Genomic DNA, 12,738 nt, shown 5'->3' on the forward strand with positions numbered 1-12,738 from the left:
CCACACCATGGGAGGTTAAAGAAACAGGAAAGCCATCTCAACATAAGGTGCTGGGTGGGAGAAGTATCCATGTAAGTGCTGTCATAAATTTCACTGCAGAAGTTTGTTTCTGGCTGGCTACTGGCAAAGATCCTTGACTGCCAGTCTTTTGTGTTGGATCTCAGGCATTTCCTTACATTTCAGGAGCTGGGAGGGAAAGCCACGTCACTGCTGCCCAGACGACAAGGCTAACGCTCTCCACTTTGCTATGCTCCGCTAGTGGTTCTCGAGGGCTCTCCAGCTCTTACATAAGTCCTGTTGGACAGCATGTGGACATGCATTCCAAAAGCACATTTTCATTCACATTCTGCTCCAGCCAGTCCACTACGACAAGCAGCGTGCAGGAGGGGGGGGGCAGAGAACAGCTCAATTGCCTTGGCAATGGCCTGCCATTTCCTCTCCAAGCCCCCCTCCTTGTAAACAGCTTCACACACTTTTAGAAAAGGGTGCAAAAATGCTTGCCCAGAAGAAGAAAGTGCATTTCACAGGGAACGAAACACATTCATGAAATGCACAGGGTGGTGGCGGTGATGTCCAGCGCTATCCCTATATATATCAGTGTCACACAAAGGATGCCTGCCGTGAACTGCAAAACCTTCTGAGCACAGGGATCTCTCTAATTTAAAATACCTGCACATTTTGGTAGAGACGCAGCTCCAAACAAAATAAATGCAGACCACGCCTCTGTATGGATTATTATTCCTCCCACATCCATTTCCAAGCAGTCACCCATATGTGGCACCAAGTTTATTACAGAAGATACAAAACAAGGCACTTTTCAATACTTTCATTGGGACAGTTACATGCCTTTTTAAAAAAAAAAAAAATCCCATTTGAATGGAGAAGGGCTACAGTTCAGTAGAAGAACCTCTGTTTTGCATGCAGAAGGTCCCAGGTTCATTATTCCCCAGCATCGTTTCTTAGAAAGCACCAGATGTGGAAGACCTGTGCCTGAGACCCTGCAGAAGCTGCTGCCAGTCTGGGTAGACAAGACTGACCTTAATGGATTGAAGCCCTTATTCAGTCTAAGGCATGTGCATGTGTGGCTGTTTTCAAGTGCTGGGGTACAGCAGGATCCCACCCAGGGCTTTTTTGTAGCAGGAACTCCTTGATATATTAGGCCACACACCGCTGATATAGCCAATCCTCCAAGAGCTTACAAAGCTCTTCTTACAGGGCCTGCTATAAGCTCTTGGGGGACTGGCTACATCAGGGGTGTGTGGCCTAATATACCAAGGAGTTCCTGCTACAAAAAAAAGCCCTGATCCCACCCAAAATGTACCTGATGTAGAAAGCTCAGGAGGGATGGGGTGCCCAGGCATCACACCCTGCTGCAGTATTATCTCAGCTCAATCAGTTTAGGCTTATTGATTTTACCATCCCTACTGTTGCCTATGGCTGATGGAGACCCTGAGGGCAGCTTAGCATATAATAATACCAAGCACTACACAAATATCAATATGTAATTATGAAAATGCGATATCAGTAGGGTTACTCCAGCTTGCAAGTTTCGCCTGAGGATTCAAGACTCGAGATTTTATTTTTCTGAAGGCATGCAACCGCATCCTAAATTAATGCAATTCCTTCACTGAGTCCAAAGGGAGTTGGTCTCTCTTCAGGGCTTGTAAGCTGGCTGCTTTGAACGGCAGTCCTGGTATATCTGGCAGAGGTGGAAATTTCCATCAAGTCTCAGATGACTTATGGCGACCCCCAGGGGTGGAATTTTAGCAAGAGCTCCTTTGCATATTAGGTCACACCTCCCCAATGTATTCAGTCCTCCAAGAGCTTGCAAGGCTCTTTTTTGTTAAGCTCTTGAAGGGTTGGTTACATCAGGGGGGGTGGCCTAATATTCAAAGGAGCTCCTGCTGAAATTCCACTCCTGTATGTTTTTCAGGACAAGAAATGTTCAGACGTAGCTCTGCACCATAACCCTGGTATTTCTTGATAGGGTCCCATCCAAATGCTGAGCAAAGCTGACCCAACTTAACTTCCAAGATCTGACAATATCAGGCTAGCCTGGGTACCATCAGGGAGCACACACCTGCCCTTCAACCCCACTGAAATCAGTGATATATAACATCCCCTGCTTTATTGCAGGGTTGTACCCAGGGTCAAGAGCCCCGTGGCACAGAGTGGTAAAGCTGCAGTACAGCAGTCCAAGCTCTCTGCTCACGACTTGAGCTCGATCCCAGCAGAAGCTGGGTTTAGGTAGCTGGCTCCAGGTTGACTCAGCCTTCCATCCTTCCGAGGTCGGTAAAATGAGTACCCAGCTTGCTGGGGGGAAAGCGTAGATGACTGGGGAAGGCAATGGCAAACCACCACATAAAAAGTCTGCCATGAAAACGTCGTGATGTGACGTCACCCCAGAGTCAGAAACGATTGGTGCTTGCACAGGGGACTACCTTTACCTTTACCCAGGGTAACTTTGGGGTCTGAGCTCTTTGCAGAGATTAATTTTTTAAAAAAATCTCATTAGATAACAAAGCTTGTTCTGCAGTTGTTCAAGACCCAGTTGCTAGAGCCTATCGACAGGGGACATTTCCAGAGATTGGGTCCACATGGACACTGCAGGGCACATCCAGCATCATTCCCACCACACCCGTTTTCAGCACTGGTCCCCTGAACCTCCCTCAGAAACTGCACTACAGACAGAGGAGATCTCAGCACCAAAGCCACTGCAGCATCTGTGCTGGCAGTAGGAGGAATGCCTTGGCCCAAGGGGCACTAGTGCCAGTTCAGAGAATTCCTTAGATTAGTGGCTTTCAAATTGTGTCCCAGGTGCTGGGAAGGGGAATCAGAAGGGAGGTTGTCAATGAGATGATCAGTGATAAGACTGCCTGCGCATGAGCTGGGATTAGCTACTGCCCACTATGACAGAAACTACATGTGTAAGTACCATCCAGTTGCAACCAGTTTACAAAGACCCCAGCAAGGGGCTTTCGAGGCAAGTGAGAAACAGAAGTGGTCTGTCATTGTCTCCGATGGTGGCTCAGTGGTAGATCATCTGCTTGGTAAGCAGAAGGTCCCAGGTTCAATCCCTGGCATCTCCAACTAAAAAGGGTCCAGGCAAATAGGCATGAAAAACCACAGCCCGAAACCCTGGAGAGCTGCTGCCAGTCTGAGCAGACAATTCTGACTTGGATGGACCGAGGGTCTGGTTCAGTATAAGGCAGCTTCATATGTTCATATATGTCCCCTGGTGGTCTCCCTTCCAAGTACTGATCCTGCTTAGCTTTCAAGACTGGACAAGATCAGGCTGTACCAACGCTGCCCCTCTCCCCATGAGAGAAATTGGCAGCAGTAGTGGAAAACTCCATCAAGTCACAGTCAACTTACGGTGACCCCTGGTGGCATTTTCAAGGCAGGATGTGAAGAGGTGGTTTCCCATTGCCTGCCTCTGCATAGCAACTCTGGGCTTCCTTGGTGGACTCCCATCCAAGTGCAAACCAAGGCTGACCCTGCACAGCTTCCAAGATCTGATGACATTCAGGCCAGGGCATGAGAGAAATCAGATGCTGGTAACAAGGAGCTTTTTCATTTCTGGCCACAGCCTTGGCACCCCCTGCCTTCCCACCATCATGAGGTTCACCATGCCCTTTTACTTCTGGCTTTCTGGGGAACTTATTAAAACCAACTGATCCCAGATGTATTTATTAAAACTATCTCACCTTTCTCCATAGCTCAAGGCAGCTTATGATGCACAACAAAAACAAGCAGTGAAACCTCAAGTTCCCCTCCAAATGAATAAAGGTCAGAGACTACTGGGTGTCTTTTAATCCCCAGCTCAACAGTGTTTTAAATCTGTGTTGACTGAGATAGTGAGTTATATTTTTTATTTATTTATTTATTATTATTTATTACAATTTTTTGACCAATTGTATTATTGAGAGTATTGCTGCTTGGCACTCTTGTAGCTGCTAGATTTTGTGACTTTTAGTCTCCCGTTAACCTTATTACATTCTGTTTCGAATGGGTACCGTATGATGCTTCATTTGATATTTCAGTAGCAGAGCAGTGAGATACAAGTCCTCTAAATAAGAAGAGGGCACATTTCTCTTTTTTAAAAAATATTGTGCAACAACAGTTAAGTGGTTGGCTACATTGCTAAGCTCAGTGCAAAAGTAAGCAGCAGCAAGGATACCCAAAGGACCCCAAGGCCACTGCTGCAGAAGAACTATTTGAGTCCTAAAACTTGCCTCAGAAATTAGGGTTGCCAACCTCCAGGTAGGGCCTGGGGATCTCCTGGAACTGCAGCTGATCTCCAGACTACAGAGAACAGTTCCCCTGGAGAAAATGGCTGCTTTGGAGGTGGACTCTATGGCGTCATACACCACTGATGTCCCTCCCCTCCCCAAAACCCACTGTCCCCAGGCTTCATTACCAAATCCTCAGGAATCTCCCAACCTGAAGCTGGCAATCCTACCCAGGATTAGGGTTTCCAGGTCCCCTCACCTATCCAGTGGATTTGAGGGGCATTCTGGGGTGGGCAGGGACATCGCACAACATCCCCGACATGATGACATCACCAAGAAGCGATGTCATCACATTAGGGATGTTGCACAGAGACACTCAGGTGTTTGAGTGAAACTCTTTTTTACACCTTCAAAACCATACAATACAAGAACTCGTGGGCATTCGATGAAATTGCTGAGCAGTCGGGTTAAAACGGATAAAAGGAAGTACTTGTTCACCCAAAGGGTGATTAACATATGGAATTCATTGCCACAGGAGGTGGTGGCGGCTACAAGCATAGCCAGCTTCAAGCATATTGATGTGAGTTTTATGTATTTTTATGTATTTTATTGTATGATTATTAATGTATTTTAAACTGATCCTTGTTAGCTTTTTGTATTGTAAGCCGCCCTGAGCCCGCCTTGGTGGGGTAGGGCGGGATATAAATCGAACAAATAAATAAATAATAAATAAAGAGGGGGTTAGATAAAAATATGGAGCAGAGGTCCATCAGTGGCTATTAGCCACAGTGTGTATATATATATATGTGTGTGTGGGTGTGTGGGTTTTTATATATATATATATATATATATATATATAATTTTTTTGGCCACTGTGTGACACAGAGTGTTGGACTGGATGGGCCATTGGCCTGATCCAACATGGCTTCTGTTATGTTCTTATGTTCATAGTTTGCCCAAACACCAGAGCATCGCCATGTGACATCCACAATGCCATGACTTCACTTCCAGGTGACATCATCGTGTCAGAGACATCATTCAGTGATGTCCCTGTTTAGGGGAGGGGTTTTCTCACTGGCCAGCTGGTCCATGATGGAGAAGAACCCCCAAAAACAGGGGATGTCCCACTGGGACCTGGGGGCTGGCAACCCTACCCAGAATCCTTTGCAATATGTAGAAGAAGAAGAATTGCAGATTTATACCCCACCCTTCTCCCTGAATCAGAGACTCAGAGAGCTTACAATCTCCTATATCTTCTCCCCCCACAACAGACACCCTGTGTGGTGGGTGGGGCTGAGAGGGCTCTCCCAGAAACTGCCCTTTCAAGGACAATATCTGCCAGAGCTATGGCTGACCCAAGGCCATTCCAGCAGGTGCAAGTGGAGGCGTGGGAAATCAAACGCAGTTCTCCCAGATAAGAGTCCACGCACTTAGCCGCTACACCAAACTAGCTCTCTATACCATGGTTCTCAATGAAATTAATGAGAAGTAGGCTTAGAACAGATAAAAGGATGTACTTCTTCATCCAAAGAGTAATTCTATGGGTGAAATTCACTGCTGCAAGAAGCTGTGGCGGCTTCAAGCATAGAAAGCTTATAAAGGGGACTGGATAAACATGTGGAGCGGTCAGAGATCCATCAGTGGCTATTAGCCATAACTTATAGATGGAACACTACATTTAGGGTAGTGATGCTGTATTCTTGGTGCTTGGGGGGCAACAGTGGAAGGGCTTCTGGGGTTCTGGCCCCACTGGTGGACTTCCTGACGGCACCTGAGTTTTGGCCACAGCATTACACAGAGTGTTGGACTGAATGGGCCATTGGCCTGATCCAGCCTGGCTTTCCTTAAGTTCTTCTGTTCTTATATGTACAGGGGTTTTTGGCAGACAAGGCATCATACAAAGATTCCCAAAAAAAATGAAAGCCAGTCTTTAATCATAACTGGTGAAAGAAACACAGCCAGTCTTATGGAACTGAACACCTTTGCACTGCAGTAAGAACACAGCAAGACATGAAAACACCACTGGAGTGTGCTGAGAGCAAATGGCCCTTGCCCTGCAGGCAGCCACCACAGGCGTGCTCAGCTCAGACCTGGGTTGCAGTGTTAATGGAAGCATTTGTAGGCTGTTACCTTCATCCCAGCTCAGGTCTCTGCCATGTGGCTCCTTTGCACTGCTGGCTTGCTCCCGGTTCTAGCAGCCCTCCTGGGACTTTCCCAGGAAAGGGCCAATTCGACCCCTGCATTGTTGCAATGCGAAGTACTCCTATGGATCACAGCATTGTTCTTGGGTTCATTATTATGCAAGGTTTGGACTGAAACCAACCTAGCACAGGGTTTGCGGGCCTGTATAGTGCTCTCCTTCAGCTAGAGGAAGAGGGAAGGGCAATGGAATTGTTATCTTCAGGGAACATTACTGCTGGAAATCGTTTTGTGGCAAAGATGAGAATGCAGAAGAGACAATATACTTGTTTTATATGTTAGAGCAGTTAACTTTGTTCTCTCCTTCACAGCAGGGGGAACCAGACATATCGGCAAATGCAATAAGGAACATCTGTGGATTGCGTAAGACAAGAACTGGGGAACATGGAAGCCACAGGTCCAAGCAGCAACTGGGGCCCACAATCATCTCAGGGGTTTTTTTGTAGCAGGAACTCCTTTGCGTATTAGGCCACACACCCCTGATGTAGCTAGGGTTGCCAATCCCCAGGTGGGGGAAGGGGATCTCCCGGTTTGGAGGCCCTCCCCCTGCTTCAGGGTCATTAGAAAGCGGGGGGAGGAGAGGGAAATGTCTGCTGGGAACTCTTTTATTCCCATAGAAAATCATGGAGAATTGATCTGCGGGTATCTGGGGGGGGCTGTCTTTTGGGGTAGAGGCACCAAATTTTCAATATAGTATCTAGTGCCTCTCCCCAAAATACCCCCCAAGTTTCAAAAAGATTGGACCAGGGGGTCCAATTCTATGAGCCCCCAAAGAAGGTGCCCCTATCCTTCATTATTTCCTATGGAAGGAAGGAATTGAAAAGGTGTGCCGTCCCTTTAAATGTGATGGCCAGAACTCCCTTTGGAGTTCAATTATGCTTGTCACAGCCTTGATCTTGGCTCCACCCCCAAAGTTTCCTGGCTCCACCCCCAAAGTCCCCAGATATTTCTTGAATTGGACTTGGCAACCCTAGATGTAGCCAATCCTCCAAGAGCTTCCAAGGCTCTGCCCAGAATCAACTTTCTGTAAACAAGTCTTGTGAGAACTATGGATGCATCCAACCAGCACTGTTCCTTAAAGTTTCCCAAACTTCGACTGCATGTCACAAATTCAAAATAAGACCAAATTGTGTGTTACAGCAACCAAGCTCTGCATATTTGTGCATTTGCTTCCTTCTGCCTTGAAAAGCTGGAGGATAAGGAGGTGGTAGGGGAAGGAGATGGAGACAGGTTGTTTTCAGGCTAGGTAGAATAACAGAATCACAGAGCTGGAAGGGACCCTGCAGGCCATCTAGTCCAACCCCCTGATCAATGCAGGATCAGCCTAGAGCAGGGGTGGCTGAATCGCAGCTTGGAAGCCACATGCGGCTCTTTCACGCATACTGTGCGGCTCTCAAAGCCCCACCACCCCGTCGGCTAACTTGGAGAAGGCATTTGTCTCTTTAAATCACTTCTCGAAGCAAAGTCAGCTGGTGGCTTGGATAATGCATTTGAATGCATTTGAAGTTGCTTTCTTTCCATCTCTACTTCCCTCCTCCATCTATTTGCCTGCCTGCTTTTCTTCCTTGTGGCTCTCAAACATCTGAGGTTCATGTCTTGCGGCTCTCAAACATCTGACTTTTATTCTATGTGGCTCTTATATCAAGCAAGTTTGGCCACCCCTAGCCTACAGCATCCCTGACCAGTGTTTGCTTAGCCCAGGGGTAGGGAACGTTGGCTTTCCAGATGTTTTTTGCCTACAACTCCCATCAGCTCCAGCCATTGGCCATGCTGGCTGATGGGAGTTATAGGCAAAAAACATCTGGAGACCCAACGTTCCCTACCCCTGGGCTAGCCGCTGCTTAAAGACTGCCAGGGAGGGGAAACTCACCACCTCCCTCAGCAGCTGATTCTTCCTGTTAGTACCTTCCCACTCATTATTGCAAGACATCTCCTCTGCTGCTAACAGATGACACAGGACATCCTAGGTAAAAGGGAGCGGCCAGCCATTCATTGAAACCTTATTTTATTTTTACACATGAAGTGATCTCTGATTCAGCTAATGCTGAAATAAATCTCCTCGACCTTTAAGGGGCCTCACCAGACTCCTTTTTTATCCCTTTGCTACAGTAGATGGCCATGGCTAGCCCTCTCACATTGCATCGTTACCCTGGGTGTACGTAAAGTGATGTTAAGTCACAGCAAACTAATGGTAACCCTGTAGGGTTTTCAACGCAAGAGATGTTCAGAAGTAGTTTGTCATTGGCCGCCTCTGCATAGCAGCCCTGGACTTCCTTGGTGGTCTCCCATCCAAAATTCTAACCAGGGTCTGGATTTCTTTTGTAGCAGGAACTACTTTGCCTATTAGGCCACACACCCCTGATGAAGCCAATCCTCCTGGAGCTTACAGTAGGCCCTGTACGAAGAGCCCTGGAAGCTCTTGGAGGATTGGCTACATCAGGTGTGTGTGGCCTAATATGCAAAGGAGTTCCTGCTACCAAAAAAGCCCTGGTTCAGGGCTGACCCTGATGAGCTTCTGAAATTTGATGAGATCAGGCTAGCTTAGTCTACTCAAGTCAAGGCTCTAATCAAAGCCAGTTTGGGGTAGTGCGGACTCTTATCTGGGAGAACCGGGTTTGATTTCCCACTCCTCCACTCACAGCTGCTGGAATGGCCTTGGGTTAGCCATAGCTATTGCAGAACTTGTCCTTGAAAGGGCAGCTGCTGTGGGAGCTCTCTCAGTCCCACCCACCTGACAGGGTGTCTGTTGTGGAGGAAGAAGATATAGGAGATTGTAAGGCGCTCTGAGTCTCTGATTCAGAGAGAAGGGCTTGGTATAAATCTGCAATTCTTCTTCAAAGGTTCTTGAGGCAGCTTATAAAACAACAACAACTGCTTTACTAGTGGTAGCTACTTTTTAAAGATATCTGTTGGAGAGTTTGTTTCTGGTTCATGCTTCAAATCAAACATGGTTTGCGTTATGCATATTTCTGTTTTATTACAATATTTATATCCTACTGGTCTCCCTGCAAACTAACTCAAGGCACTTATAACTCCCATTCGCTTATCTTTCTTGGTACATTTTGGGAAATGCAGTTTGGGATGCTCAAGGATGGCAAGGAAGTATAGGTGACAAAAATACTTTACTTTGGCCATTTCCTCTATGCCTAGTATTTCAGGTACTTGTTTCCACAGAGATGGAAGGAGCAAGAGATAATGTGTGAGGCAGATGTAATGGGAAGGGGAGGGAACTTGCATATCCTTTCCCTCTCCTTCTGACCATGAACTCTACAAGAGACATGACTAGCCCCAGAATAGCCAGGCAGCTATCATCTCTCAAACATTTTGATAATATCCAGACTGGACTACCGTAAAGTACTCTGCAAAGAGCTGCCCTTGAAGACAGTCTAGAACCTTTCAACCAGTGCCAAACCCAGGGGCTAGGATGGTAACCAGAGTTAGCTGGAATGTTCATATTAGACCAGGGTTCTACCAAAATACTTGTTCTCAGTCAGGCGGTGCCTCCATTCTCCAGTTCTATTGGTTGCCGGGTGGCCTGGGGCTTCTGCCACATGGCGGTGGTCTGGGCAGCTGCCACCGCATGAGAGCAGTGCAGCCAGGGCTGGCCCTGCCACTAGGCAAACTAGGTGATTGCCTAGGGTGCTGGTCTTCTAAGGATGCCAAATTGGGCACCCCCTATGTGACTTAGTGACATTATCAGTGCATGAGGGGACACCAGAAGTTAGCCTTGCCCAGGGTGCCAGACAGTCTAGGGCCAGCCCATGCAGTTGATCTCTGGCTTGAACCCCCAACATTGCCCCACCACAGACTGCCTGGCAGCCTTGGCTGGAGGCAGCTGTTGCCACACAGGCATCTCCAAACTTATTGTGCAAGTGGCCTCAGACCTGAGCCCCTGCAGTCATGGAATCGGAGTTAGAAGGGACCTCCAGGGTCATGTAGTCCAACCCCCTGCACAATGCAGGTAATTCACAAGTAAAAGGTAAAGGTAGTCCCCTGTGCAAGTACCAGTTATTTTCTACTCTGGGGTGATGTTGCTTTCACAACCTTTTCACGGCAGACTTTTTACGGGGTGGTTTGCCATTGCCTTCCCTAGGCATCTACACTTTCCCCCCAGCAAGCTGGGTACTCATTTTACCAACCTCAGAAGGATGGAAGGCTGAGTCAACCTGGAGCCAGCTACCTGAACCAGCTTCTGCTGGGATCGAACTCAGGTCGTGCGCAGAGGGCTCCGACTGCAGTACTGCAGCTTTACCAGTCTGCACCACGGGGCTCTTAATTCACAAGTAGCTCCCCCTAAGTTCACAGAATCAGCATTGCTGTCAGATGACCATCCAGCCTCTGTTTATAAACCTCCAAAGGAGGAGAACCCACCACCTCCCGAGGAAGCCTGTTCCACTGAGGAACTGCTCTGTCAGGAAGTTCTTCCTAATGTTGAGTAGGAAACTCTTCTGTTTTTATTTCAAGCCGTTAGTTCTGATCTGACCTTCTGGAGCCACAGAAAACAACTCTGCACCACCCTTTCTATGACAGCCCTTCAGGTACTTGAAGATGGTGATCATGTCTTCTCTCCAGGCTAAACATCCCCAGCTCCTTCAGCCTTTCCTCATAGGATTTCATCCCACATCCACAAGTTAGTTCAACTTGTCTTCCCAGACCCCTTTCATGGTGTGAACGATGTGGGGGAAGCTTGCATCACCCAGCTGCTTCAAGCATTTACCGGGGGGGGGGGGTCTGAGCTCACAGTAGTGGTGGCAGAAGCTGGCTGGGGAAGGGGTTTGCCCCCCTCCAGGCAGTGCAGGAGCATCTGCTCAGTGCTGCACCATTAGCTTTCCAGTCTGCCCATGAGGGTTTTCCTCTGCACCACTCCCCAGCCCATGGGGCCTTGCAACGAGGACACACCAACTCGGAGTTTACCAACTGCTGTCCTTTATAAAGTTTATCTCTCCAGTACCTGGCATCATCTTCTATGGCACACGAGGCCTGGCCCAACAAAGTCAATTTATGTTAGCTCCGGCCCTCGTAACAAATGAGTTTGGCACCTTTGCTTTTAACAGTGGCGCCTTTTAAGACCAACAAAGCTTTATTCAAGGTATTTGGGGGGGGGGGTCACTCTAAGAAGAACTGCAGATTTATACCCCACCCTTCTCTCTGAACCAGAGAGCTTACAATCTCCTATATCTTCTCCCCCCACAACAGACACCCTGTGAGGTGGGTGAGGCTGAGAGAACTCTCACATCAGCTGTCCTTTCAAGGACAACTCCTGCGATAGCAATGGCTGACCCAAGGCCATTCCAGCAGGTGCAAGTGGAGGAGTGGGGAATCAAACCCGGTTCTCCCAGCTAAGAGTCCGCACACTTAACCACTACACCAAACTGACTCTCAACTTCATTCTATTGTTTCAGACCAACAAGGCTGCCCACCTGGATTGGCCTCTAACGGCTCAGGGCGATTTGAGCCTCAGCCGCTACATCACATGCCCGCGCCCCCCCCCCCCTCCCAAGGCAACCCAGCTCGCTTCAAACCACTTCTCTGAATGCTCCAAATGATCTTCTTCGCCTTCTCCCTCCCAAGAAGCGTCCCGGGGGGGGGGGGGGGGCGGGTGGCAGCGCGATGTGATCCCTGCCCCCAGCCGTCTGCGTCTCTTGGTCAGCCAGCCCTTTGATTCATTCATTCCCTCGCCCGGATCCCTTTTCGAAGTGCACGGGAGACCACAACCTCCCAGCCTTGTCAGCAGGCGCCCGCAAAGCTGACCAACACTGCCCCACCAGAAGGAACAGGAATGCAAGATTTTTAAAACAAAGAAACCAAACCCTAGGGCACGAAAGAGATGTCTAAATCTCTCTTAAGCAAAAGCAAAGAACGCCACGACCTGTGCTCACACGCACACAGTTGTCCATTGGTCCTTTGCAAAGCCCCTGAAGGAAGCGGGAGGAGGAAAGGGGGGGGGGGAGTACAAAAAAACCAAAGTTGTTACCTTCAGAATGGAGCTGTCAGGGGGTCTGGCTGACGGGGGAAAGGCAAAAGCAATAGCGAAATGTCCTGGCTATTTAAAGTGTGGAAGAGAGGGGGGGGGGGCGCGGAGAAAACTTCTTCGGCCCTGGTGTAATTCTAGATTTCGCCCAACCCACATTCCTGCCTCCACCCCCCAAGGACTCTGCAACAAACTCCCCAAGGCTGCCCTGATGCTGCTGGACGCTGAAGGAAAGCGCTCTCGCTCGCTCTCCCCCACCCCACAGGACGGACTTTCCCCTACTCCTTCCTCCTCCACCCCCCCCCCCCCATCACTTTGGGTCGCCTTGGTCAACCG

At 48.5% G+C, this 12,738-nt stretch overlaps 1 protein-coding gene across 1 annotated transcript in view; it reads right to left on the reverse strand.

Moving 5' to 3' along the window:
• Positions 1–12,491, reverse strand: part of LOC132576529 (sodium- and chloride-dependent GABA transporter 2-like) — a 99,510-nt gene extending 87,019 nt beyond the window's left edge. The window contains exon 1 of the mRNA XM_060245748.1: positions 12,406–12,491. The gene's annotated coding sequence lies outside the window, so the exon portion shown is untranslated. The remainder of the gene's footprint in view (positions 1–12,405) is intronic.
• Between the last annotated feature and the right edge of the window lie 247 nt (positions 12,492–12,738).

Source organism: Heteronotia binoei, chromosome 8 (assembly GCF_032191835.1).
Source record: "Heteronotia binoei isolate CCM8104 ecotype False Entrance Well chromosome 8, APGP_CSIRO_Hbin_v1, whole genome shotgun sequence".
NCBI lineage: Eukaryota > Metazoa > Chordata > Lepidosauria > Squamata > Gekkonidae > Heteronotia > Heteronotia binoei.